The sequence below is a fragment of the Paramisgurnus dabryanus genome, chromosome 1 (genome assembly GCF_030506205.2).
Source record: "Paramisgurnus dabryanus chromosome 1, PD_genome_1.1, whole genome shotgun sequence".
In the NCBI taxonomy this organism is placed as follows: domain Eukaryota; kingdom Metazoa; phylum Chordata; class Actinopteri; order Cypriniformes; family Cobitidae; genus Paramisgurnus; species Paramisgurnus dabryanus.
The window spans coordinates 8170071-8196662 of NC_133337.1; the positions used below are offsets into that span (position 1 = coordinate 8170071).

The following is a 26592-nucleotide window of genomic DNA, read 5'->3' on the forward strand; positions in this document are numbered from 1 at the left end:
CATAATAAAACATAAAGACAATGATGTATTATGCGGCGCTGCCATAAGGCATTAAGAAAAAAAGTTCAGTAGCTACAAACGAAAAGTTCAGTACAAACCTTAAAAAAGCATATTTACAAGTAAGCAGATGAAACCAGAATATAAAAACCAATGAGTTTAAATACTTGTTAGTATTTTTCTTAGCTGCATTGTAATAACGTCTCTTTATATTAGGCTAAACTTTAATTATTAAATGTCCGAGACGAGTGCATCACATTTTTTTTCATCATCTACAGGTTATAAAGTCTATTGTAGCAATGTAGTCACTCGAGTTTGTTTCTGTCATTTGGCTTAACTAAATTAAAACTATAAATTTTTTTACAGTTTTGTCTATGATTAGATGATAAAGACTAATACACGAAACATTAGCCTAGGGTTTGTTGAGTGAAGAAAAGCTTATTCATGTAGTTCTTTATAGCCTTGCGTTTCAAACACGCAGACGCGCTCATGACAGATGTGTGTGGCACTCCATTCACCGTAGAGGCTTCGTCTTTTCAATAATTTTCATCTGTTAAATATTTGCTACTCATAGGCAGGTGCGACTCCTAGATGCAATTTGAGTGCTGATCTTCATGAATGAAACAGGAATATTACAACTAAATGTGTATAAAAACAAGAACAGAGTTTGTGTTCTTTCACTCCGCTCAAAAAGAGTGCGTACGCACAGTGGAGAGCATCCGTACGGTGCGCACTTATTTACGCCAAGTTTATTTTTTATAAATCCCGATATGTGCGTGGAAAATTGCGTACGCATATTTCTATGACCATTTTGTGCGTACGCAACGTTTATACATCAGGCCCCTGGTCCTCAGCACAGTTTTTGCCAGGAAGGCAGATACATGTTGAATATGCTAATGGTATGGCTATAGTATAGTATAATCTCCTATTTTGATCTTTAATCTCCTATTTCCCCCTCTTCTCAATCACATACATAAATATGTTAACCAAATAATAAAAATTAGCTTATAAAACCAAACAGAATACCTTTTTTTTCTTCAAACATATTTTTATGTAACTTTATGTATGTAAGTGTCACGGGGTGACGATCTTTCAGGGCGGAACCAAAAGTTGAGGAAGTTTTGGTTCCGCCCGGATGTTTCCGTCCAGACCGGAAAACGGAAACACCGGACATCCGGCAGATTCACGGAGGCTGTAATCAGCCGATTGGGCACAGCTGTGCCTAGTTGAAGAGATCGCCGGGCAATTGGATGATTATAGTACAGAGAGGAGTATATAAAGCACAGTTAGAACACAGTTAGAGTGTGCTTAGTGTGTGCTGGGAAACGGAGCTGTGCTCGTTTTTGGACGTGGTGGCTGTCGGTGGTTCTCTCTCTCTCTCTCGTTGCCGTCTTGATTGTGGAGCTGCTGGAGTAAACAGGAAAATCCTATGGGTCGAAAGGAACTTGTTCTAATCAATACTGAAGGAGTAAAGCAGGAAGAAAATTGACCTTCTGGTACAACGTAAACAAAGGCTATTCGCCGTGAGTATACCCTTTTTGTGTGGAGTAACTGGCAAAAGTTAACTTGTATAACTATTGGAAACCTCCAGGAGAAGGAGGGCGGCCCTACCCCTATAAGAGTGTGGTGGGCGAGCCGTGAGAAGTCCAACTTCAAACAGCCACCGCAATGAGACCTATTGTGGTCGTATTTCCCATCGCCTTATCGTAGCCCAAGCGCAGTGGAGGACACCGGGCGCTTCCCTTGTTGTGGTGCACTTATAGTGTGGTGAGTGAGACTGTGTAATAAATCTTTTTCACGTTTGGAGTGGTGCTGTGTATTGCTGTGGGTTGCTGTGTGTCTTGTAGACGAAGCCCCGCATCATCCATTTTCTTCCACTGGGCAGAGGACGGAGAGGCCAACGACTACAGAAACCACTGTTACTATAAATAGTGTGCTGTTTGGAGTGCGAAGGGACGCAGACTATGAGCTGTCCGTGACCGTGAGTAAACCATTGGAAACCATTTCGTGGTGTGAACTTACCTGTGTCTGTTTTCGTCGCAGAGTCAGAGGCGAAAGGGTCCGCCGCCCCGTGGTCTCTACGAAAAGGGCGCCCCCGTCTAGGAATCGATCGGCCTATGGGCATTGGAGATAGGGCAGCGCTCGACCCGGTGAGGTGGTGTGTGACCTTCGCCCCTCTGTTGACCTACGGAGGAGAACCATACCTACCCAGAAAGCTGTAAACAGCAGAGCCGGTGAGAAATACTCGAAGTCTCAGTAACAGTGTCTTTGTGTCCTAGCGGCCACCTGTGGAGAGAGAGAAGAACGAGAGTGAATAATCGAAGAACAGACCGTGAACGTGATACCTACCCAGAAAGCTGTAAACAGCAGAGCCGGTGAGAAATACTCGAAGTCTCAGTAACAGTGTCTTTGTGTCCTAGCGGCCACCTGTGGAGAGAGAGTAGAACGAGAGTGGATCATTGACGAGCAAACTGTGAACGTGATACCTACCCAGAAAGCTGTAAACAGCAGAGCCGGTGAGAAATACTCGAAGTCTCAGTAACAGTGTCTTTGTGTCCTAGCGGCCACCTGTGGAGAGAGAGCAGAACGAGAGTGAATCATTGAAGAGCAAACTGTGCACGTGATACCTACCCAGAAAGCTGTAAACAGCAGAGCCGGTGAGAAATACTCGAAGTCTCAGTAACAGTGTCTTTGTGTCCTAGCGGCCACCTGTGGAGAGAGAGCAGAACGAGAGTGAATCATTGAAGAGCAAACTGTGAATGTGATACCTACCCAGAAAGCCGTAAACAGCAGAGCCGGGGAGAATTACTCGAAGTCTCAGCAACAGTGTTTTTGTGTTCTAGCGGCCACCTGTGGAGAGAGAGCAGAACGAGAGTGAATCATTGAAGAGCAAACTGTGAATGTGATACCTGCCCAGAAAGCTGTAAACAGCAGAGCCGGTGAGAATTACTCGAAGTCCCAGTGACAGTGTCTTTGTGTTCTAGCGGCCACCTGTGGAGAGAGAGCAGAACGAGAGTGAACCACTGAAGAGCAAACTGTGAACGTGATACTTACCCAGGGAGCTGTAAGCAGCAGAACCGGTGAGCAATACCCGAAGTCCAAGTAACAGTGTCATTTGTGTCCTAGTGGCCGCCTGTGGAGAGCAAGGAGAAGCAATTAGAGAACAGACTGTGTAACGTGATACCCACCCAGAGAGCTGCAAGCAGCAGAGCCGGTGAGAGACACCTCAAGTGCAAGCTAACAGTGCTTTTGTGTAGCAGTGACTATCTGTGGGGCATAAGGAGAACGTGGACGGACGTACGACAGGGAACGTAAAGGCACGTGGGGCGAGGACCCCCTGCCGGCCCGAGGAAAGGTACACCGACAGTGGAGATCTTCCTTACCAGTCACACCAAATTATTCTGCCTCCAGGACGGAAGAAGGAGGGCGCCACGGTTAGCAGGGCCCAGGCCGGAGCCTGACGTTTCCCTTTTTCCCCCAGCTTATGGTGGTTGGCACCCTTGCTGCCCTTGGCCTGTCTGCCGTGGCTGCAGTCTCCCTGGAGGGAGAAGAAGGGGCCTATTAGTTTTAAATTCCCCTTTCCCCAAATTCCCCGTTCTTTTAAATATTTAACTAAATAAAGCTTGTTTTAAATTTTACTTACCTGTTCCCGTGTTTGTCTGGTCATTGGGTTGGCTTTGGGGACCTCCTCGAGGTGGGAGTTGCAAAGGGGCGTGGCTTTAGTTCTAAACAGCCAGCCCCTGGTGGTGACTGATTTTGGCGTAGTCGGCAGGGCCCCACCTCGAGTTGAGTAACCAAGGTCACCCCATGACTGACAACGCGGGGCCTGCAGCCCCACCCCGTGCCACATCTATTATCATGGGAAGCCCATGGATCCAGAAATATGGAGGAGCAGAGTCGGAGGTACGACTGACCGAATGGAAGGCCCAATTAGAGTACTTGGCCGACTTGCAGGGCCTTAGCGCCGCTCAGCGGCTCCAGTTTGTGTTGAACTCCCTAGAGGGAGAGGCACGGCGAGAGGTACAAGCCGCCCCCGAAGCAATCCGAGCCACCGCCCAGACTGTGTTCCAGTTCCTTACTGAACAATATGGCGACCATACCCCCGTAGCTGTCCTCCGTTCACAATTTTTTAATTGTAAGCAAGGCCCCCGACAACCTATTAGAGCTTTTGCCCTCAGGCTGCGAGAGCAGTTCACTCGCCTGCAGGCCCGACGAGACCATGGGCTAGGAGACGGAGAGACCTTGTTACGCGACCAGTTCCTCCTGGGGATGAAAGAGGGCCCCGTGAGACAAAGTCTGAGGGTCCAGTTTCGACGGGACTCCGGGCTCACCTTTGAGGACCTAAAGAAGGAGGCGCTGGCCTTGGAATGTGATGAGGTCGAAGTAAGTGAAACCCCTGTATGTGCAGCCGTAAGTGGGAACACCGCAGCACCACCTGAACACGCAGATTGGAAGCAAGCCCTCAGAGTAGAATTGTTGAAAGATGTCCGAGAGCAGATGTCGGAACTATCTAAGACTCTTCTGGGAGAACTTCGTCAAGGTAGGGCGCAAGAGGAACCGAGGCCGGCAACCCGAGAGCGAGTCTACTCTGAGAGGGGCCGAGAGCCACCGGGGCGCCCGAACCGTTTTAACCGGCCCCGCTTTGAGTGGGATGACCAAGGGCGGCCAATCTGCAATCGTTGTGGAGAACCAGGGCATTATAGCCGTCAGTGTGGGCCTCGCAGGGCATCGGAAGGGGGTTTTTAGGACGACCGGCCACAGTGGGTCGTGTGGCCGGGACCCCTCGAGGAGACCCGGAAAGACGTGATAATTCAAGAGGCCAGATGGTGGGGCATAGCCCAACGGCGGAGGTGAAGGTATGTGGCAAGACAGTACAGTGCCTGGTAGATACAGGCTCTCAAGTGACATTGTTTGCCGAAAGTCTCTCGCAGGAAGTATTCGGGAAGCAGAGAACTCAAGGAGGAGAGGCCCCCTGGCTGACGTTGCGGGGCGCCAACGGCTTAGAGATTCCTTACATTGGCTATCGGCTGACGGACTTAGAAGTGCACGGGGTGTTAGTTCCCCAAAAAGGGGTGATCATCGTGGAAGACAGGTGTTTGGGAGTCCACCGAGCCCTACTAGGGATGAACGTGCTCTCCGAGTGTTGGGAGGAGTTATTTCGGGCTAGGCCCGGCCCTAGGATCTCCCCTGTTGAGAGGCCCCTATGGGAGCGAGTGGTCGCCGACTGTCGTCGGGTCCAGATGACCCAGGTCCGTAGAGGCCGGGAAGAGGTAGGAAGAGTGATGTGTCGCTATGCTTTATCTATCCCCCCTAGGAGTGAGGCCATGGTGTGGGTGAGAGTGGCCCCCCGAGGAGTTGGCCCCGAAGAGTGGGTATTGGTTGAACCCCACGCTGATTGCCCCCAAGTGGAAGTAGCACGAGGCCTAGCGGCGGTCCACCGGGGGAGGGTCCCTGTAAAGGTTCGAAATGACCATCCCTACCCAGTACACTTACACCGACACCAGCGGCTGGCCCGACTCACGGGGGTTGCACCCCATCAGGTGAGGGAAGAGAGAGATGTTAAGTTCCGTCAGGTGTGCCCCACTGTCATCGAGGTGGCCCTGACGCAGATGGAAGCCCCTTCGAACAACGGGGAGAGGGACGTGCCGAGACACCTGGCAGGTGAGTCCCTGCAAGGGGAAAAGCTGGAACAGGCGCAGACACAAAGACTCCAAGCCCTCCTTCAGAAATGGCAACATGTGTTTGCAAGACACGAGGAGGATTACGGATGCACTAAGGTGGTAGAACATCATATCCCGACTGGAGATGCAGGACCCAGCAGGGAGAGGTACCGGCCGATCCCACCCACTTTGTATACAGAGGTACGCTCACTATTGCAGGGTATGCTGGGGCGGGGCATCGTCCGGGAAAGCAGTAGCCCATGGGCAGCCCCCATCGTACTGGTGCAGAAGAAGTCGGGAGCTTGGAGGTTTTGTGTGGACTATCGTAAGCTCAACCTGGTGACTAAGAAAGACGCTTTTCCCCTACCCCGGATCGAAGACTCCCTTGCGGGTCTCACGCGGTCTGCATGGTACTCCACTCTGGATCTGGCCAGTGGGTATTGGCAGGTGCCAGTGGCCGAGGCCGATAGGGAGAAGACCGCTTTCACGACCCCGTTTGGACTATTCGAGTGGGAACGGATGCCCTTCGGGCTCTGCAACGCCCCAGCCACGTTCCAACGCCTGATGCAGCGCTGTTTGGGAGGTCAGTTAATGGAGTCAGTCTTGGTATATCTAGATGATGTAATTGTGTACTCCCCAGATTTCGATTCCCACCTCCGGCACCTCGAAGAGGTTTTCCAGGCAATGGAGAAATATGGGCTGAAGTTGCAACCCGATAAATGCCATCTGCTGAGGCGAGAGGTCCAGTTCCTGGGTCACGTGGTCAGCGCTGCTGGGGTGGCTGTAGACCCTGGGAAAGTCTCTGCAGTGAGAGATTGGAGTGCGCCCAAGACTGTGAGGCAAGTACGTTCATTTCTGGGGTTTGTGGGATACTACAGACGGTTCATCAAAGATTTTTCCAAGATCGCTAAGCCACTTAACCAGCTGCTGGTCGGTACAGGGCGGAACCGGGGACGGGGATCACCCCCGATTGACTGGGATGAGTCCTGTGAGGGGGCATTTCAGAGATTGAAACAGGAATTGTTACAGGCTCCTATCTTAGCCTATGCAGACTTTACTCAACCATTTATCTTGTATACAGACGCTAGCAACCTGGGGTTGGGGGCGGTCTTGGCCCAACGACAAGCGGGAACAGAACGGGTGATTGCTTATGCAAGCCGAAGCCTCCACCCAGCTGAGAAGAACGATGCCAACTACAGCTCATTTAAACTGGAACTGCTGGCCCTGAAGTGGGCCCTGAGCGAGAAGTTTAAGGACTACCTCTGGGGTGCTAAGGTAACGGTGATTACAGACAATAATCCTTTGGTACATTTACAGACAGCGAAGTTGGGAGCTGTGGAGCAGCGCTGGGTGGCACAACTTGCCAATTTCGAGTATCGACTGCAGTATCGGCCTGGGCGAGAACACACGAACGCGGACGCCTTGTCCCGATTGCCAGAGGCGGACCACCCCGGTTGCCGGGGAGGCAAGGAAGAAGAAAGCCAGAGGGAGGGCTATCTGATAGGGGCCGTGGAGGCCCCCGGAGGCCAGCAGGAGGCGGTACCGGAGAATTGGGGCTGGGACCCCTGTCGGTGGAAAGCGAGGCAGGCCCAGGATCAGGATGTGTGTCAGGTAAAGATGTGGGTGGAGCAGGGCCGACGGCCGACATCGTCTGAGAGGCTGACCCAAACAGAGACGGGAAAAAGACTGCTGGGACAGTGGGACAAGTTGGAACTACAGGAAGGGGTGCTTTGCCGGAAGGTTAGTGACCCAAAACTGGACGAAGAGGTGCGCCAGATCGTGGTGCCCGCCGATCAAGCAGCAGCCTTGGTGTCCGCCTACCATGATCAGCTGGGGCACCAGGGACAGGAACGGACAGTATCGCTGCTGCGCAGGTTTTTCTACTGGCCGGGGCTGGAAGCGTCAGTACGCAGCTTGGTCCAAGCTTGCCCCAGGTGTATGTTGTTTAAATCTCGACGAGAGGCTCGAGCGCCGATGGTGCCCATACATGCCAAAGCCCCCCTCCACATCATGGCGATGGATTTCCTGACACTGGGCCGGCCACAGGACCGCTATCCGAACATCTTAGTAATCACCGACCTGTTTACAAAATACGCATGGGCAGTTCCCACCCTTGATCAGACGGCAAACACCACCGCAACGGTTCTATGGCGGCACGTCTTCCAAACGTTCGGATGTCCAGAGTTCCTGCACTCAGACCAAGGGGCAAATTTCGAATCAAAGGTGATCCGAGAATTATGCCAGCTGTATGGGTGCACGAAGACCCATACGACGTCGTATCACCCTCAAGGAAATGGCTGTTGTGAGAGGTTTAATCAGACCCTGTTGGGGCTCCTAGGGACCCTGGACCAACGGAAGCAGAGCGATTGGGTGAGTGCTCTACCGAATCTTTTGCAAGCTTATAATAACAGCGTTCATAGTACGACGGGGTATGCCCCCACTTATCTGATGTTCGGCAGACATGTGCGGATGCCCACGGACCTGGTCTTGGGAGTGGCCGCTGGCCAAGAGGAAGGGAGCGTGACGGAATGGGCGGGGCGCCACCACCAACGGCTACACTTTGCTTACGAGCAGGTATCCCAGAAGATACGGGCTACAGGGGAAAAGAACAAGCGGCTGTACGACCGGACGGCCCGGGACGCCCCCATGTTACCAGGAGAGAGAGTCTTGGTACGAGACAATCGGCGGCAAGGCAAAGGAAAGCTGAGTGACCGTTGGGAGCCCATCCCGTACGTAGTCTGCAGGCAACAGAGGCCGGGACAGCCGGTGTATACCATCCGGCCGGAAGGAAAGGCCGGCCCGGAACGTGTGGTGCACCGAAACATGATTCGCCCTTGCCCAAATTATCCCGAGGTCGCGAAGGAGGTAGTGGCAGAACCGGCACCGACGGCCCCCTGGATGGAAGGATGGGCTGTGGTACCAGGCCTACCCGTGGCAGCACCACCCCCGGCCGCCCCAGGAGAGCCAGAGCTAGCACCTGAGCCAGTTGAACCCCCGGCCGCCCAGAGACAAGCAGAGCCGGTACCAGCGCCAGCCGAACCCCCGGCCGCCCAAGGACAACCTGAGGTTGTGCCCGAGCCCGCCGAACCTGACTCCCCTGTGAGGCGCTCCCAACGGGAGAATCGAGGCCGACCCCCTTCCCGTTACGGTGAGTGGACTACTCAAAGGCATTCCAGGGACTGGAATGCATTGGCGGGGGAGGATGTCACGGGGTGACGATCTTTCAGGGCGGAACCAAAAGTTGAGGAAGTTTTGGTTCCGCCCGGATGTTTCCGTCCAGACCGGAAAACGGAAACACCGGACATCCGGCAGATTCACGGAGGCTGTAATCAGCCGATTGGGCACAGCTGTGCCTAGTTGAAGAGATCGCCGGGCAATTGGATGATTATAGTACAGAGAGGAGTATATAAAGCACAGTTAGAACACAGTTAGAGTGTGCTTAGTGTGTGCTGGGAAACGGAGCTGTGCTCGTTTTTGGACGTGGTGGCTGTCGGTGGTTCTCTCTCTCTCTCTCTCGTTGCCGTCTTGATTGTGGAGCTGCTGGAGTAAACAGGAAAATCCTATGGGTCGAAAGGAACTTGTTCTAATCAATACTGAAGGAGTAAAGCAGGAAGAAAATTGACCTTCTGGTACAACGTAAACAAAGGCTATTCGCCGTGAGTATACCCTTTTTGTGTGGAGTAACTGGCAAAAGTTAACTTGTATAACTATTGGAAACCTCCAGGAGAAGGAGGGCGGCCCTACCCCTATAAGAGTGTGGTGGGCGAGCCGTGAGAAGTCCAACTTCAAACAGCCACCGCAATGAGACCTATTGTGGTCGTATTTCCCATCGCCTTATCGTAGCCCAAGCGCAGTGGAGGACACCGGGCGCTTCCCTTGTTGTGGTGCACTTATAGTGTGGTGAGTGAGACTGTGTAATAAATCTTTTTCACGTTTGGAGTGGTGCTGTGTATTGCTGTGGGTTGCTGTGTGTCTTGTAGACGAAGCCCCGCATCATCCATTTTCTTCCACTGGGCAGAGGACGGAGAGGCCAACGACTACAGAAACCACTGTTACTATAAATAGTGTGCTGTTTGGAGTGCGAAGGGACGCAGACTATGAGCTGTCCGTGACCGTGAGTAAACCATTGGAAACCATTTCGTGGTGTGAACTTACCTGTGTCTGTTTTCGTCGCAGAGTCAGAGGCGAAAGGGTCCGCCGCCCCGTGGTCTCTACGAAAAGGGCGCCCCCGTCTAGGAATCGATCGGCCTATGGGCATTGGAGATAGGGCAGCGCTCGACCCGGTGAGGTGGTGTGTGACCTTCGCCCCTCTGTTGACCTACGGAGGAGAACCATACCTACCCAGAAAACTGTAAACAGCAGAGCCGGTGAGAAATACTCGAAGTCTCAGTAACAGTGTCTTTGTGTCCTAGCGGCCACCTGTGGAGAGAGAGAAGAACGAGAGTGAATAATCGAAGAACAGACCGTGAACGTGATACCTACCCAGAAAGCTGTAAACAGCAGAGCCGGTGAGAAATACTCGAAGTCTCAGTAACAGTGTCTTTGTGTCCTAGCGGCCACCTGTGGAGAGAGAGTAGAACGAGAGTGGATCATTGACGAGCAAACTGTGAACGTGATACCTACCCAGAAAGCTGTAAACAGCAGAGCCGGTGAGAAATACTCGAAGTCTCAGTAACAGTGTCTTTGTGTCCTAGCGGCCACCTGTGGAGAGAGAGCAGAACGAGAGTGAATCATTGAAGAGCAAACTGTGCACGTGATACCTACCCAGAAAGCTGTAAACAGCAGAGCCGGTGAGAAATACTCGAAGTCTCAGTAACAGTGTCTTTGTGTCCTAGCGGCCACCTGTGGAGAGAGAGCAGAACGAGAGTGAATCATTGAAGAGCAAACTGTGAATGTGATACCTACCCAGAAAGCCGTAAACAGCAGAGCCGGGGAGAATTACTCGAAGTCTCAGCAACAGTGTTTTTGTGTTCTAGCGGCCACCTGTGGAGAGAGAGCAGAACGAGAGTGAATCATTGAAGAGCAAACTGTGAATGTGATACCTGCCCAGAAAGCTGTAAACAGCAGAGCCGGTGAGAATTACTCGAAGTCCCAGTGACAGTGTCTTTGTGTTCTAGCGGCCACCTGTGGAGAGAGAGCAGAACGAGAGTGAACCACTGAAGAGCAAACTGTGAACGTGATACTTACCCAGGGAGCTGTAAGCAGCAGAACCGGTGAGCAATACCCGAAGTCCAAGTAACAGTGTCATTTGTGTCCTAGTGGCCGCCTGTGGAGAGCAAGGAGAAGCAATTAGAGAACAGACTGTGTAACGTGATACCCACCCAGAGAGCTGCAAGCAGCAGAGCCGGTGAGAGACACCTCAAGTGCAAGCTAACAGTGCTTTTGTGTAGCAGTGACTATCTGTGGGGCATAAGGAGAACGTGGACGGACGTACGACAGGGAACGTAAAGGCACGTGGGGCGAGGACCCCCTGCCGGCCCGAGGAAAGGTACACCGACAGTGGAGATCTTCCTTACCAGTCACACCAAATTATTCTGCCTCCAGGACGGAAGAAGGAGGGCGCCACGGTTAGCAGGGCCCAGGCCGGAGCCTGACGTTTCCCTTTTTCCCCCAGCTTATGGTGGTTGGCACCCTTGCTGCCCTTGGCCTGTCTGCCGTGGCTGCAGTCTCCCTGGAGGGAGAAGAAGGGGCCTATTAGTTTTAAATTCCCCTTTCCCCAAATTCCCCGTTCTTTTAAATATTTAACTAAATAAAGCTTGTTTTAAATTTTACTTACCTGTTCCCGTGTTTGTCTGGTCATTGGGTTGGCTTTGGGGACCTCCTCGAGGTGGGAGTTGCAAAGGGGCGTGGCTTTAGTTCTAAACAGCCAGCCCCTGGTGGTGACTGATTTAAATGAATATATTCTACAATTAAATAAGAGCGAGTACACAAGAGCACTTCACAAACACATGACTACAAATAGGCCTAATACAGACAAACACCCAGGATATAAATTGTTAAAGCCAACTTACAAGAGCAGATATCCTTTGCACTGTATAATGCCAAGCTATCATAAAATGTCATTTTTCATTCATTAATAGTGATTTTTTTTCAATCATTAATAGCGAATAAATATAAAGCTATTAAGATGATTATTAAGTGATATTTATTTGGGGGGTGCCCTTTTTCAGTTTCAGCACATGCCCCTCAAAAGGTCTGTGCACGGCCCTGCACCAAGCACATTGTTCGGTAAGTTTACACTTTACCACTACAGTTTCTTTAAATACCCATGTATACACTCATACATAATTCCCACACGCAACACTGTCACACGACCACACACACCCACACAGAATAAAATATTGTATCCAAATCAGTAACAATTGTACTTTCTGTTCAGGACATTCAATCATGACATGATCCATGTGGATGCTGTCCATTGAGGAAAGAGTTTGTTCAGAGGTAAGTGAATCTTCTGTATTTTAATGTAATTAGGTGTGGAACATTAGAATAAAAGCAAAAGGTTTCAGAATAGGGGTAAATTCAGGGCTGAGTTTAGGTGTTTTTTAAGAATCTTTTTCTATCTTATATTTGTTGACTTAAAGTTTGTGATATTTCTAACAGGTTTCTGGACAGAATTAATCCCAAAGATGGGAAAAAGTGCACATCCACACAAGGAGCAAGCAAAAAGACAAGGAACTTGGTGCAGAGAAAAGCTGTGGCCATTAACCCCCATGTGAACAGCTTCATGCAGTCCCTGATAGAGTTTGAATGGGCGACTTCAAACTAAAGGCCAGTGTCAGTCTGCCACAGTTTAATGCATTTATTTTTAGTGTTCAATAAAATTCAAATAGAACATTTAAAACTATGGGCCAGTGTTCTTTTTACCACAGTTAAATGTTACCTTTTAGTTGATGATGGACTTAAAACTTCAAACTATGGAACAGTGTTCTTTTTACCACAGTGAAATGTTACCTTTTAGTCGATGATGGACTTTAAACTGAAAACTTCAAACTATGGACCAGTGTTCTATTTGCCAGAGTTAAATATATTACAGCAGGGGCCTTCAAACTTGTTTATACTTTATAATATTTTATTTTATTTTACTTGTTTATTATTGTTTATCTTGTTTTAAATGATTGTTTCAATTACATGTTTTTTTAATAAAATTTTTGATATAAACATTGCTTGGATTGCCTTTTAATTCATAATGTCAGGTCAAGGATAGCATTTTTTTACTATATTAATAACTATAGATTTAAACCTAAATATCTAGCTATAATACATTATTGTATTAACTGTAATAAGTAATAAATAGTATTTATGGGTCAATATAGACATTACAGTAAATTACTGTAAAAATAGGCTATTATTGTAAAATTACAGTACAGTACTGCTTTGTAACTATACGGTACTAGTTTGTGTACTGTAAAACTGGATTACAGTACAGTACTGTAGAACCAAAATACAGTAACTTACTGTCAACCGTGCTGCCAGTACCGTACTGTAAAAATACAGGAAAATCGTTAACAGTGTAGATGTTCTTAAGATTATATCAAGAAGTACTAAAGAAGAATTTTTAGTATATTAAAGTGACACTTTGTAGTTTTTCAACCTTCATAATATATTTTCAAGACCCTTGTGATGGTACATCGACTTAAAATAGGTTGAATGACATGTCTACCATAACCTGACAGGGTCTGTATCACTTTTACTTGTACTTTTATACTTAGGGGTTTCGGGTAGTAACCCGAGCACAAAAAGAACTACAAAAAAGCATATGTCACTTCCTCCACTTCCTCAAATTTGGACGTGAGAGCGTAACTATTTATTTTCCTTATGTTTTTGTTATGTTTTTGAAGCAGACATGGGGACTTGTGACTTGGGGACTTGTGACTTGGTGACTTGGACTTGAGTCGACTCGAGTCGCTATTTTTGTGACTTGTGACTTGACTTGACAAAAAATAAAATACTTGAGTTGACTCGGACTTGGAAGTTAAAGACTCGGGACTTGACTTGACTTGAGACACAATGACTTGAATGACTTGAGTGTTAATCACATCATGTTTTCAGTTTAAATATAAAATATATAAATTATTTTAAAAAATAAAGTCGACCCAGCTGGAGCGCAGGCTGAGAATGGTGTTGTCATGACTGAATCACGACACTATCATTCGTCATGCCCTCTCGTACCTTACGCACACCACGCCCACTTAGATCAGATATCAACATGTCAGCCGGAGGGGTACGGAGGGTCATCGCTTTTGGCTTCAACAAGATGGCAAAAGACGAACAGTGCGTTGCAAGACATGCAACATTAAAATCACAGGCAGCCAGACGGCAACCTCCAATTTTGGTCGTCATTTAAAGAGCCATTATGCCCAGTAAGTGCTTGTCAATTTGTTAATATCTGCACTGTTAACGATTTCCCTGTATTTTTACAGTACGGTACTGGCAGCACGGTTGCCAGTAAGTTACTGTATTTTGGTTCTACAGTACTGTACTGTAATCCAGTTTTACAGTACACAAACTAGTACCGTATAGTTACAAAGCAGTACTGTACTGTAATTTTACAATAATAGCCTATTTTTACAGTAATTTACTGTAATGTCTATATTGACCCATAAATACTATTTATTACTTATTACAGTTAATACAATAATGTATTATAGCTAGATATTTAGGTTTAAATCTATAGTTATTAATATAGTAAAAAAATGCTATCCTTGACATGACATTATGAATTAAAAGGCAATCCAAGCAATGTTTATATCAAACATTTTATTAAAAAAACATGTAATTGAAACAATCATTTAAAACAAGATAAACAATAATAAACAAGTAAAATAAAATAAAATATTATAAAGTATAAACAAGTTTGGAGGCCCCTGCTGTAACATATTTAACTCTGGCAAATAGAACACTGGTCCATAGTTTGAAGTTTTCAGTTTAAAGTCCATCATCGACTAAAAGGTAACATTTCACTGTGGTAAAAAGAACACTGTTCCATAGTTTGAAGTTTTAAGTCCATCATCAACTAAAAGGTAACATTTAACTGTGGTAAAAAGAACACTGGCCCATAGTTTTAAATATTCTATTTGAATTTTATTGAACACTAAAAATAAATGCATTAAACTGTGGCAGACAGACACTGGCCTTTGGTTTGAAGTCGCACATTCAAACTCAATCAGGGACTGCATGAAGCTGTTCACATGGGGGTCAATGGCCACAGCTTTTCTCTGCACCAAGTTCCTTGTCTTTTTGCTTGCTCCTTGTCTGGATGTGCACTTTTTCCCATCTTTGGGATTAATTCTGTCCAGAAACCTGTTAGAAATATCACAAACTTTAAGTCAACAAATATAAGATAGAAAAAGATTCTTAAAAAACACCTAAACTCAGCCCTGAATTTACCCCTATTCTGAAACCTTTTGCTTTTATTCTAATGTTCCACACCTAATTCCACTAAAATACAGAAGATTCACTTACCTCTGAACAAACTCTTTCCTCAATGGACAGCATCCACATGGATCATGTCATGATTGAATGTCCTGAACAGAAAGTACAATTGTTACTGATTTGGATACAATATTTTATTCTGTGTGGGTGTGTGTGGTCGCGTGACAGTGTTGCGTGTGGAAATTGTGTATGAGTGTATACATGGGTATTTAAAGAAACTGTAGTGGTAAAGTGTAAACTTACCGAACAATGTGCTTGGTGTGTGTCTGGTGTCACCCGTGTGCCTCCACATCTGCCTTAACTCCTGAAAAGTGCAAGGACACTCATGTAAACTACAAATAAAAAGTGATCAGCCACATTCCTGTGTACTTTTACATGTGACGTAAAAGCATTTAATATTGCAGTCGAAAAAATAACATGACTAGTAACGTGTAACTGTACATCCTGTACTTGCCTGGTTCCTTTAAAGATGATCCATCTTACTCAATCCAGCTTACAAGCAATGGTAAGACTGTAAAAAATACAAATGTTACAAAATCTGTTAGCCATAGAAATAAGTAGACTTTTTTACAGTCTATGGTTATATATAAATGTGGTCAATACTTACAGAAAACATATAAACCACAGAGCAAAGTGGAGCAAACTGTAACGTTAGAGCTGTAAAAAAAAAGATATGATGTGTTACTGGCTGACATTTTGAAAGCATTCTGTTTAATATGATGCATACCAGTGGAATAAGATTTTCAGAAAAGTAACTAAATAAGTCAAATGTAACTTTTGTCAGAATTGGGTTTTTATTAAATTATTATTCTAACATCTTGTCTACAGAAAATCTCTGAAAATATATTTAGTGAGGAAATAGCGATTTATAGTGACAAGGTAACAAGCCTCCCTCTTTAATGTTTCACCCGGACAGGCGGCGGTGTAACACACTATTTCACGCAAAGGTTTTTTTTACAAAGTTGCTCACTTTAAGGATTAACATGATCGCCGCAATTTGAGCAATCGCCGCAATTTGAGCAATCCTGTTGATGCCAGTGTCCTACACGATGTTATAATGGACTATTTTACATCCAGAGATGAAGAATCAGATGACAGACGAGAAGAAGGTACCTGTCATGCTATTACGTAAATGCGGAGCCCATTCTCCTTTTGTGCATTGATTTGAGGTGTTTTGGAAACTTATATTGCATGTAATACATCTGAAGTGGTGGAAATAATATGCCATACAAAATGTATCGGACAACTTATTGGGCGTGTAAAACGCTTTAAAGAAAATATGCTTTGGTTTTGCTAATATACCGTAATGATAACAATAAGCGCGCAGCAATCATCTGATAATAAGATGAGCCCAGGTCTGAACGATATTTGGCCGCAGTTACAACTGCAATGCATATATCCAGTTAAATATGAGGTTTCTTGGTTTCACTTCTGTTGAGGAGTTGATTACTACGGTCTGTGTTGAATATTAAGTTTACGGCGTGTCGAGTCCTGTCTGTTTATGTTGATATTCTTATATCCAGCTTTTCATATTTGAAAAAGACGCAAATACAGATTAATGTGAATATGAATATGAAACTGTGCTTTTTCACGTGCACAGCTAACGTTAATCTACGAGTCAGCCTTGCCAAACAGTCGAACTTAATACTTCTCTCTACCGCTAACTGAACAGATAAAACACCGAGATAAACGACCATATGCTGGGACCGCAAGACCGCGCTGGCGGGTGGTCTTTGTCCATTTTGTTAAAAATAGTTTCATTGTTACCACACTTTCAACAAATATAAACTCACCAAAACGGTCATAATTTAGTTAAAACAACCCTATATTCATTAATAAAGGTGTAAAGCGAGTTAAAGCAGCGGTAGGCATCTGTGTAATGTTAGCTTACTTTCTGAGGGAGATTAAAACTTTGTTGGCGACCATTTTCTCTCTCATTGCACGTTTAAAACAATATGACAAACTTTTGACAAAATTCTTCTACTAAAAATTTAGTTTTCATGAAACAGAAAATATACCAAACTCACCGAACTGACAGAAATCAATCGTCCTCCTTCTTCAGCTGCAGCCAGGAGTTGTGCTCTCTCTCCCTCTGTGTGATTTGACGTTGGCGCACTTTCTCTGATTATTGCAAGTACACCTGGCACATTACAGCAATGGCTACAGCAAGGTTACATCAAGACCAAAATATACTGTAAAATTTTCCCGCTCAAACAAATTTACCCAGAATGCACTATGAACTGCAGTACTTTACTGTAATGTACACATACAGTATAGTACTGTGGATTTTTACAGTACAGTGCTGCTAAATCTACAGCGACATCTAACAGTGTGGTTAGTTGGTAGTTATCGAATGTAATAATAGCTAATGTAGCCCTCATCATACTGTGTTGGGGACAAATGTGGGCAAAATAATTTTGATTTATTTTTAAAGATACTTATTTTTATTTTTGAATACTTCTTTTTCAAGTTTGCCACCTGAACACACACACAGAGAAAAATTACTTGATTCTACAATGTTAGGGGCGGTTCACATGCCACGTCTTTTGCACGCTCAAGTTTGTTTTTTCAAATTCAGGCGCGCGAACGGAAGAGGTGTGACGCGCTCGTTTTTTCTGGGCACATGTTTGAGAGAGAGAGAGAGAGAGAGAGAGAAAGAGTGTGCGAGAGAGAGAGAGAGGAGAAATTTAACAAAGTTTAATGTTGTACGTAAACTGTGTTTGAGAGAGAGGGAGGTGTTCAGAGAGGGGTGTGTTGGATGTTAAGCTGGTATTTGTTTTATGGACTCAATGTGGAAAATTTCAAACACGGTTTGCAGAAGTGAAAAATAAATAATTTATGAAGTTACAATTTTGTTTGATTTCAAGATGTATTTTACTGAACATGAGTATTTACAATGCAAATCCAAATTATTGTAATTTACTGATAGTTACTTACTGTATATCTTGTCACTTTATTAAGATCAGATTCTGCAGGTAAAATTACAATAATAAGGTGACTTGACTTGGACTTGACTTGACCTACTACAGGACTTGACTTGACTTGACATAGCCTGTGACTCGACTTGACTTGACTTGCCCAAGAAAAAAAATACTTGGGACTTACTTGAGACTTGAAGGTTCAGACTTGAGACTTACTTGAGACTTGCACATGTGTGACTTGGTCCCATCTCTGTTTTGAAGTGTACTTCTTTTTCACCTGGGTTACAGTACAGTATGTCAACAAACTTTTTATTTGTTTCTTTTTATATCTCACCCTAAAGATTTCCAAAAAAAAAAAACAAAGCTGTAAAACATGATTAATAACCATAGACTGTAAAAAATATGGACGTAGTGTCCATGACGTCACCCAGTGTGTAAAGAGCCAATAGTTGGCGAAGCCTGCTATCGCCATCTTGAAAGCGTGTCACCGTGCATCACTCACCGAAAACCGAAAATGGGTAAAGAGGTGGGACATACGTAGAGCTGAGGTGGCTGGTTGCTGAAATCACACCTGCCTAGCTTGACAGTAGTGACAGCAGTGGTAGTTCACCCGTCACTCAAGTGGCCACGCCATTAATTATGCTAAATATAATTTAAACAGATGAGTTACAAAAAATCCCCCCCTCCACAGTTGTCAAGCAGGGCAAAATTACTTTTTGTACCAGGCTGTAAACACATTTATTTCTGCTATAAAGTTTGGAACTTTAACATGGGAGGGGGGTCTATGGGATTTACTCCCTTTTGAAGCCAGTCGATGAATTCCAGTTTAAGTCACTTCACGATAGGGACCGGAAGGATGCCCCTTGGTAATAACTCCTTAAATTGTCTGAAATACATAACGGCAACTGTTAAGCAATAAAATTATCCTCTGGCCAGATGCATTTCCATAATTACATAGCACGCATTGGTTGGCATTCGGACATTAAAGTGGCTGTCAAACCAGATGATAACCAGCGTTGTACTAAAGTCATTCTGTGTTACACAAAAACGTTTTAAGCGCAGCCTTGAGGCATTTTAAACAACCAGCACATCTGCTCTTTAACTTTAACGTGTGATGCGAAGCATTTCCTGTATGCAAATAGATCAAAAAGATAATATTTGTCGGCTTGCAAGGCTATAAAGCCACTTAGTTTGAAGCGTTAATGTATGATAATCCACCTCAGTCACCTCATGTGGCTGCACATGATGCCTGCTTCTGTCACAGATAAAGTCAAGCCATACGTCTGCTGCCACAGCTGTTCATAAGATGCTCACAAATAACTAGCCTTTATCAAGCTGTCAGACACCTCTGATCTGATATTGCTTTCTTCTCCCAGTAAAAGAGAAATCTGGCTGATGTGAATTCATGAGGAAACAGGTACACAGAAAGGTGGGACTTCGTTCTAATATCCGTTTTATTGGGACGGTGAAACATTCCCGTATTGGCTTTTAAAAAGGTCACGCGGCATTTACCTGCAGTTGATAGCCGCCTGCCCTTTCGAAAACGCTTATTGCCCAAATCAGATTTGATATAAGTCGTCCTAACAGCTCGCCCGAGGTGCCGAGTCTTTTCTGCTAACAATACACAAGCAATTAGCTTTGTGGCAGGAAAGCTAATTAAAATAAGCATAATTAATCACAGACGCTGACAACAGACTGCCAATGGTGACGAATGCCGCAGTTTGACGCTATCGGCTTTGGCGTGAATCATGGTTACCTTTTGTCCTGGACTTTAATGGTGGGATTTAGTGGAGCTCACGGACGAGCTTAGTGTTTAAAGCTAGTCTTTACACCTGTATCACAGTGACACTGGTGATTTAAAAGCAGAAAACTGCTCGGTTCTCTCCACAGGCCACAAGACAGCAAAAATGCATTAGTGTCAATTGAAAGTGCACTGCAAAAAAAGCTTTGTTGCCTTAAATGTTGTGGTTGATTTACTTTACTATTATGTATCTTGACAAGAGACAAGTTGCTACAACTTATAACATCAAGTTGACTTATTTCAACTATTTTATAAGTTATAACTCATCTGTAGTCAAAACCGATACGTTAAAAGAAATTAACTCTTGACCTGTTGTTAATAAAACAAACACATTTTTTTTTACTGTTTTAGTGTTTATTTGGGTCAATGGCCAAAAAGAAAACTTGCACTGCATTTTAGACAGAGGGAAAGTCATTTTTGGGAAGTGGTGTTGGGGATGTTACTGGACAAATGACATGATACCATCCGATCCTTGAGGGAATTGCCACACATAATAAAATGATGACTTGTGTAAATACGTTTATGGAGGAAAATACAGTTGAATAGGAAAAATGTGATACAAGCACAGCTTACCGATTTCTAAATTTACCACATTCCCAAGATAATAACTCCACTTGTCTATCCACAGATGACTGCACTCTACGAATCCTAACAGCTGTAGTTTTTGCACTTTACAACATTGTCACATCTGGTGCTACAGAAGAACGATATGATTAATAATGTAGTGATGTGATATATTTTTAGATACAGAGATAAGATGAGATGTAATAGCCTCATTCCAGACAAGCTAATTTATGTCATATTTTAGTGTTAATATCATAGTTTAAACAGCACAGATGCCAAAGGATGTCATATCTTCTTACACTAGAAGCCCTCAAGAATAGGTAACAGAAAAAAAATCACGCTGTGACCTTTTTTTCACTCTTCATTTTTAATGCATACTTTAATCAATTCCCTCCTGCTCTCATCTGCACAAAGGAAATTGCCATCACTAATGAATGGGAACAAAAGATGACCAAGTTAGTTTTTTAAAGCCAAAGTAAACACTGTTTAATTTCTCAGTTAAATTAAGGAGAAGTGTGGACCTGCATTATAATAACATTAGCACTGCGGTGAACACAGCATGTGAGGCTTAAATTCAGCTCTCTTCATAATATGCAGCATAAAACCAATAACACTGTAGGTTGATGGTTATATAAACAATTCTAGTCATTGTTTTATGTGTATTTTTTATTTGTTAAGATATAATAAGGTAATGTACTATAACTGGAATTTAATTTACCCTACACCAGCGGCGGGCCATGCATTTTACACCTAGGCCTTTAGTGGTGCCCTACATGACTAAAGGCCTAAGTATAGCCCATTTTTATGTGTACGCATACAGAGTGCCCGTGATGCAATTTTCATCATCAGAAGAGTGCATGCGTACTGTACAAGCACCGCCAGATTTTTAAAACCCAACGTACATTGTCTGCGTAGGTCACGTATGCATCTACAGCACAATGTAGTATGTAGCCTATCTGACGTTCGACCATGAGCATACGATCGCGTACAAATAAAAAAACAGACTATAATCCGGGCTTTATTCACCACTTCATACCATCATTATGATGGCATGGCTAAATAAACCATCACAAAGAATGTATGGATTAATATGGAAACAGTTTATTTGAGCTCTCATTAACTATATTAGAGACTACAGTACATTAAATATTTGTACTTTTACAATTTTGCCAGTAATAGTCTTCACAGTCTTGTTTCTCATTTTCAGCTTTATGATGTTTAATAAACACCACTAAATCCACAGGCCTGACAGAGAGAAGTCCAAACATCTCAGGAGAGAGAAAAATATAAGAGCTTCTTCCCATGAGTAACAGTAGACAGTTGGCAGATGTTCAAGCGCTGTAAGATAAGCACATTCGTTCTCAAATCATGCTAATCTGTTTATTAACTTTGAACATAGATGTGAAAACTTATAAAGAGCGTTGCAGAGAGGCGAAGAGAGAGTTTGTCCTTGCACTTTCAGCACGTTTCTCACAACTGTCAGTTTGCAAACTTTCGTCTGCTGCATCTTTTGGGCTTTTCATCTGCTCAACCTGCATTAGCACTAACCCGGTCATAAGATCAGTCAGTCTATGAATATCTCTGTTTGCAAGGTTCCCCTTAAACAGTCGTTCTCAAACTTCCCCCATTTGTGTGTGCATCCATTTGTGCCCCCCAAAAGAAAAATCATGATCTAAAACCATATTAATCTTAGAATTTGAATTAAACAAAACCTATTAAATGATACAATGCAGTGCTCTTCGTTAGCCTTATCTGTCTGAGTTAAATTACACAGAATTTATGATAAATTAATGTGTTTTATAAAATGTCTTAGAACTGGGGGGCACCATCTCGCTCCCCCCAAGGGGTGGCCCACTCCCCAGGATGAGAACCGCTGCCTGAAATAGGAATCTAAAAATTCTCTCTAAGTTTACTCACCCCGATGTTATCCCAGATTTATATGATTTAATTTCTTTAGTTAAAGATGAAAATAATAAAAAAATCTTCTTATAGAGGTCAACATGGCTCTGAAAAGCACATCCATTCATTATTGAAGCAATCCACATGACTCCACTGGGTTAATATAATTTCGTCTGAATAAACTATTCCTTTAAAGGCATAATGATTTTATGGTACATACAGTATTAGTTTAATGAACACCTTGACATCTCCATTTGAGCGTGCTGTCATTGCCGAGGGTTTTTAAATATTTATCAGATGTAACTGGTAATTAAAAGTGAGTGAGACTTTGAATGGTCTTAATGCTAATCCATTTCAATGAACCTCAATACCAGTTTCACAGCATCTGTCAGTCAGTCACAGGTATCCAGAACGCTCCTGAAGCTAAACTTGGCAGGAGTTAAGACTGTTTGTTCTGTTCATCATCTACAGTACAGTGTGTGTGTGTGTGTGTGTGTGTGTGTGTGTGTGTGTGTGTGTGTGTGTGTGTGTGTGTGTGTGTGTGTGTGTGTGTACCTGGTAATTATCACGTTGTGGGGACCAATTGTCCCCACAAAGATAGGAATACCAGTGTTTTTGTGACCTTGTGGGGACATTTTGATGTCCCCATGAGGAAACAAGCTTATAAATCAAATAAGATGATGTTTATTGAAAATCTAAGGTACAAGAAAGGTTTCTGTGATGGTTGGGGTTAGGGAATGGGGCAGGTAAGGGGAATAGAATATACAGTTTGTACAGTATAAAATGCATTACGTCTATGGAATGTCCCCACAAAACATGGAAACCAGAATGTGTGTGTGTGCGTGTGTGTGTGTGTGTGTGTGTGTGCATGTAGTGAGCTTATGCAGTATAAGTGGCCGTTCATATATCACATATTTTGCGCACTCAAGTTCGTTATTTTTAAATGTTTTAAATATTTGAAGCTGCATGCACGCAGTGCAACCACTGATCTATATGCCTGTATTGCGCATAGAATGCTTAACGTAACAGCGTGACGTGAAGCCAGCGCAGAGTTCGAGCGGCCATCTTGGTATACCCAACCAGCAGAGGGCGTCATTGACTTCCATTCAAAATCATGATCTAATTTCACCCGCATTACAGCGTATCAGTCACATAAGGTTCATTTTTAGGATATGTGAACGTAAATTAATTGTTAATTCTGGTGTTATTTGCAATGTTTATGTTTTATCAGGCAGGATAATGGATTAATAAAAAAACGTTAAGGTGAGTGTGTCTGCTGCATTCTGTTAATGACACGGGTATAAATAAAGTTTTTCTTTTGACATTCAGCTACATGGTCAGCGTTATTTCTCTAAATAAGTTTATTTAACTTGTAAAGATAACATAATTACAAAGCCAGCAAATTATTGCATGCACATATGATACAAAGCATGATTATTTATTTAGATTTCAGAATGAGCACGTTTGTCATTAATACTAAATATGCTGCGGTCTGTCTGCTGATGTGACACTGTAATAAAGATGAATGTATAATAACTTTTTAAATAAATGTTTAAAAAGCAAAATGTACAACTTTCAGTAAATAACAATGTATATGCTTAGGACGTTTGCGTTGTAATAATGTACAGGGAGACTTCAGATATAAAAACAGGGACTAGTAAAGTGACATTTTATCATTAAAATCTGATAACGTCCATTGATTTAATAAAAAGTTTGGGTATATCAACATGGCGGCACGGTGCCTTTACAGTTGTGACGTCATGCGCAATCATTTATATAGATCAGTGGGTGCAACAAGCTCGTATTTTCCAGGCACGTCTGCACTGCTTGGAGTTCATCTCAACTTTTTTTAAATGCCGCAAGCGCACTGCAGGTCATGTGACAAGAACCTACACACACCTAACGTTTTCCACGCGTTTTAGGCGCGACATGTAAACGGGTCCAAGAGTAATAAAGAATCAGAACGAACCAACATGATAGTTTGGAGAATCTAAATGAAACATATGCAGCTCAAACAATAACATATTTGGATATTTTTATGGCAATAGGACATTTTTCTTCAAATTGCATTGTATTCATTTATTAACTTGATAATTAGTAACGAAAATAACAATAATAAAATAATTCAACATATTTATTTTTAATCTTCAGTAATGTTTTTGAGATTTTGCATTACAATTATGAGAATGGGAGGTTTATTGTCATTAAAACAACACATAAATAATACAACCCATACCATTTTTTCATTTCTTTCTTTGTATTTCAGGGCAAAATATGACTTGTACAAAAACCCTAGTCAAAACAGTCCAAGCAATCTGAGTTGTATGGTAGCTATGATTCTTGAGCTGTGAGCCGGCTGGTTGATGTGATATTTGTCCCACCCCTCCTCCACTGTGATTGGACGGGCGTGTGAGACCTCACATTGACGAGCGGAGCTTTTCACCCAAAGTTGAATCTCTTTCAACGCGGAAAAAAACATGCTAGCTGCTGGCTTATTATATTAAAGTCATTGATGTACAAAGGTAAAAAAAGTACCTGCATTCTGCTGTGTCTGCTTTATCTAAACTTATAAAATGTACAGTCAGTGGACCCCACCTGACCCAGTAAATTAACAATAGTCAGGCAAAAGTTAATTCATAGATAGAGACATTTTACGAAAAAAGCTAATAAAGAAGTGTGGGTACTTCTGCAATAATTTATATTTATTTGTGTGCACAATTACATCTACACAATGTTAGTTATGCTACTTTGATAATTACTGATGCACCGATGTATCGGCCGGCGATATTTATCGGCCGATTTTTGATGAATTTGAAACCATCAGCATATCGGCAATAGCACGAGAAAGGCCGATACCGATTTTTTATTAATTAACTGCATAAAGAAATCCATTATATGTAAAAAAAAAAAAAATGAGTTAATGTTATTATAATAAAATAAATGCTGAATAGCAAAAAAACACCTTTTGAAGGTTGTCATGCTCTCTTATTATATTTGTTTTAGCTTAATTTGTGCCTCTCTTATTATGTTGGTCAGTTGAATGTTAATTAGATCCAATCCATGTTCAGTAAAAATATTTGATTCAGAAATAAACTAGCTAATAGACCAACTGTATAGGATTGTATACTAGTGTTTAATATCGGTATCGGCATCGGTATCGCCCAGAAGTTGTCTGTTTAAATCGGTATTGGCCCAAAAAAAATCCTATCGGTGCATCCCTATTGATAATTCAATGGTCAAATAACAAACAAATAAATGTAACTGTTGCCTGTACCCCATCTTTAAAAATTGTTCCACAAACCAAAACATCAGCAAAGTGCTATAATTATGAGCCTAACTTGTACTGGACACAAGCCTGTCTTATTTATAATTAATATGCAACTGTACAGACATATCTGTGATTTCCATCTGCTCAAGAAGTGCTTGCTAAAAACATTTCATCTAGTCGTCCTAACTTTTGGGTCCATGTGGTTTCATCGGACGCATGTGCGTTATCACGGTTACGCATGTGGTCAGAACTTTACTTCCAGTTTCTGTTTGTTTACTGGTCTGACTGGCTTAACTGAACTCTGGAACAAATACCTCATCAAAAATAACAAATTGTTTGGTTTCCTACAGACAGGGGGAGATGGAGATCATGGATCACCACTATGTGGGAGGTTTGGCAGCCAATCTGTAGTTAATATTGTTTACATTATAGTACACATTTTATACAGTAACGTTAGCTGAGTGTCATTTTTTATATGCTTTAGCTATAAAATATGAACTAAGGTAATCTACTTCTTGTTTATTTTGCTTGTTATCAGAAATAAACTACTCTAAAAGGACTTTGTTGTTATTTATTCTTAGCGGAGTTTAGGATACCGGAAGTTACGTATGTTTGACGAAAGCAGCTTGTTATGTTGTTACATGCTGAAACCGTCTATTACAGCAAATCAGCACAAATGCTGTTTTGTTGTAGCTCAACTGGTAAAGTATTGCATAAGTACCGCAAACATCAGGAGTTTGATTCCCAAGAAGCACACATTTTGATAAATGTGTATCTTGTAAAACACTGTAAGGGGACGTGTACACCAAAGCGTTTAAAAGTGCCTGAAAATGGCAGATGGATGCCGACTGTGGGCACTTGCCATAATTTATACAAAAATTTTATACAAAAACTTTTGTTGCTATAATATTTCTGCTTTGTTTATCAGTCGTTAATGATATTTGGATTTTGCAATATTTGTCCCACCCCTCCTACACTGTGATTGGACAGCTCAGTGAGAAGTGACATTGATGAGCTGAGCTGAACGTTTCACCCAGTTGAAAATTT

At 43.4% G+C, this 26592-nt stretch overlaps 1 long non-coding RNA gene across 1 annotated transcript; it reads right to left on the reverse strand.

Moving 5' to 3' along the window:
* Window positions 1-14052: 14052 nt before the first annotated feature.
* Window positions 14053-17418, reverse strand: LOC135747074 (uncharacterized). The gene is made up of 6 exons (XR_010531664.2): window positions 17120-17418; window positions 15700-15749; window positions 15547-15603; window positions 15336-15396; window positions 15123-15184; window positions 14053-14960 (listed from the first exon to the last, which is right to left on the reverse strand). It is a non-coding gene; the product is annotated as an uncharacterized lncRNA (long non-coding RNA).
* Between the last annotated feature and the right edge of the window lie 9174 nt (window positions 17419-26592).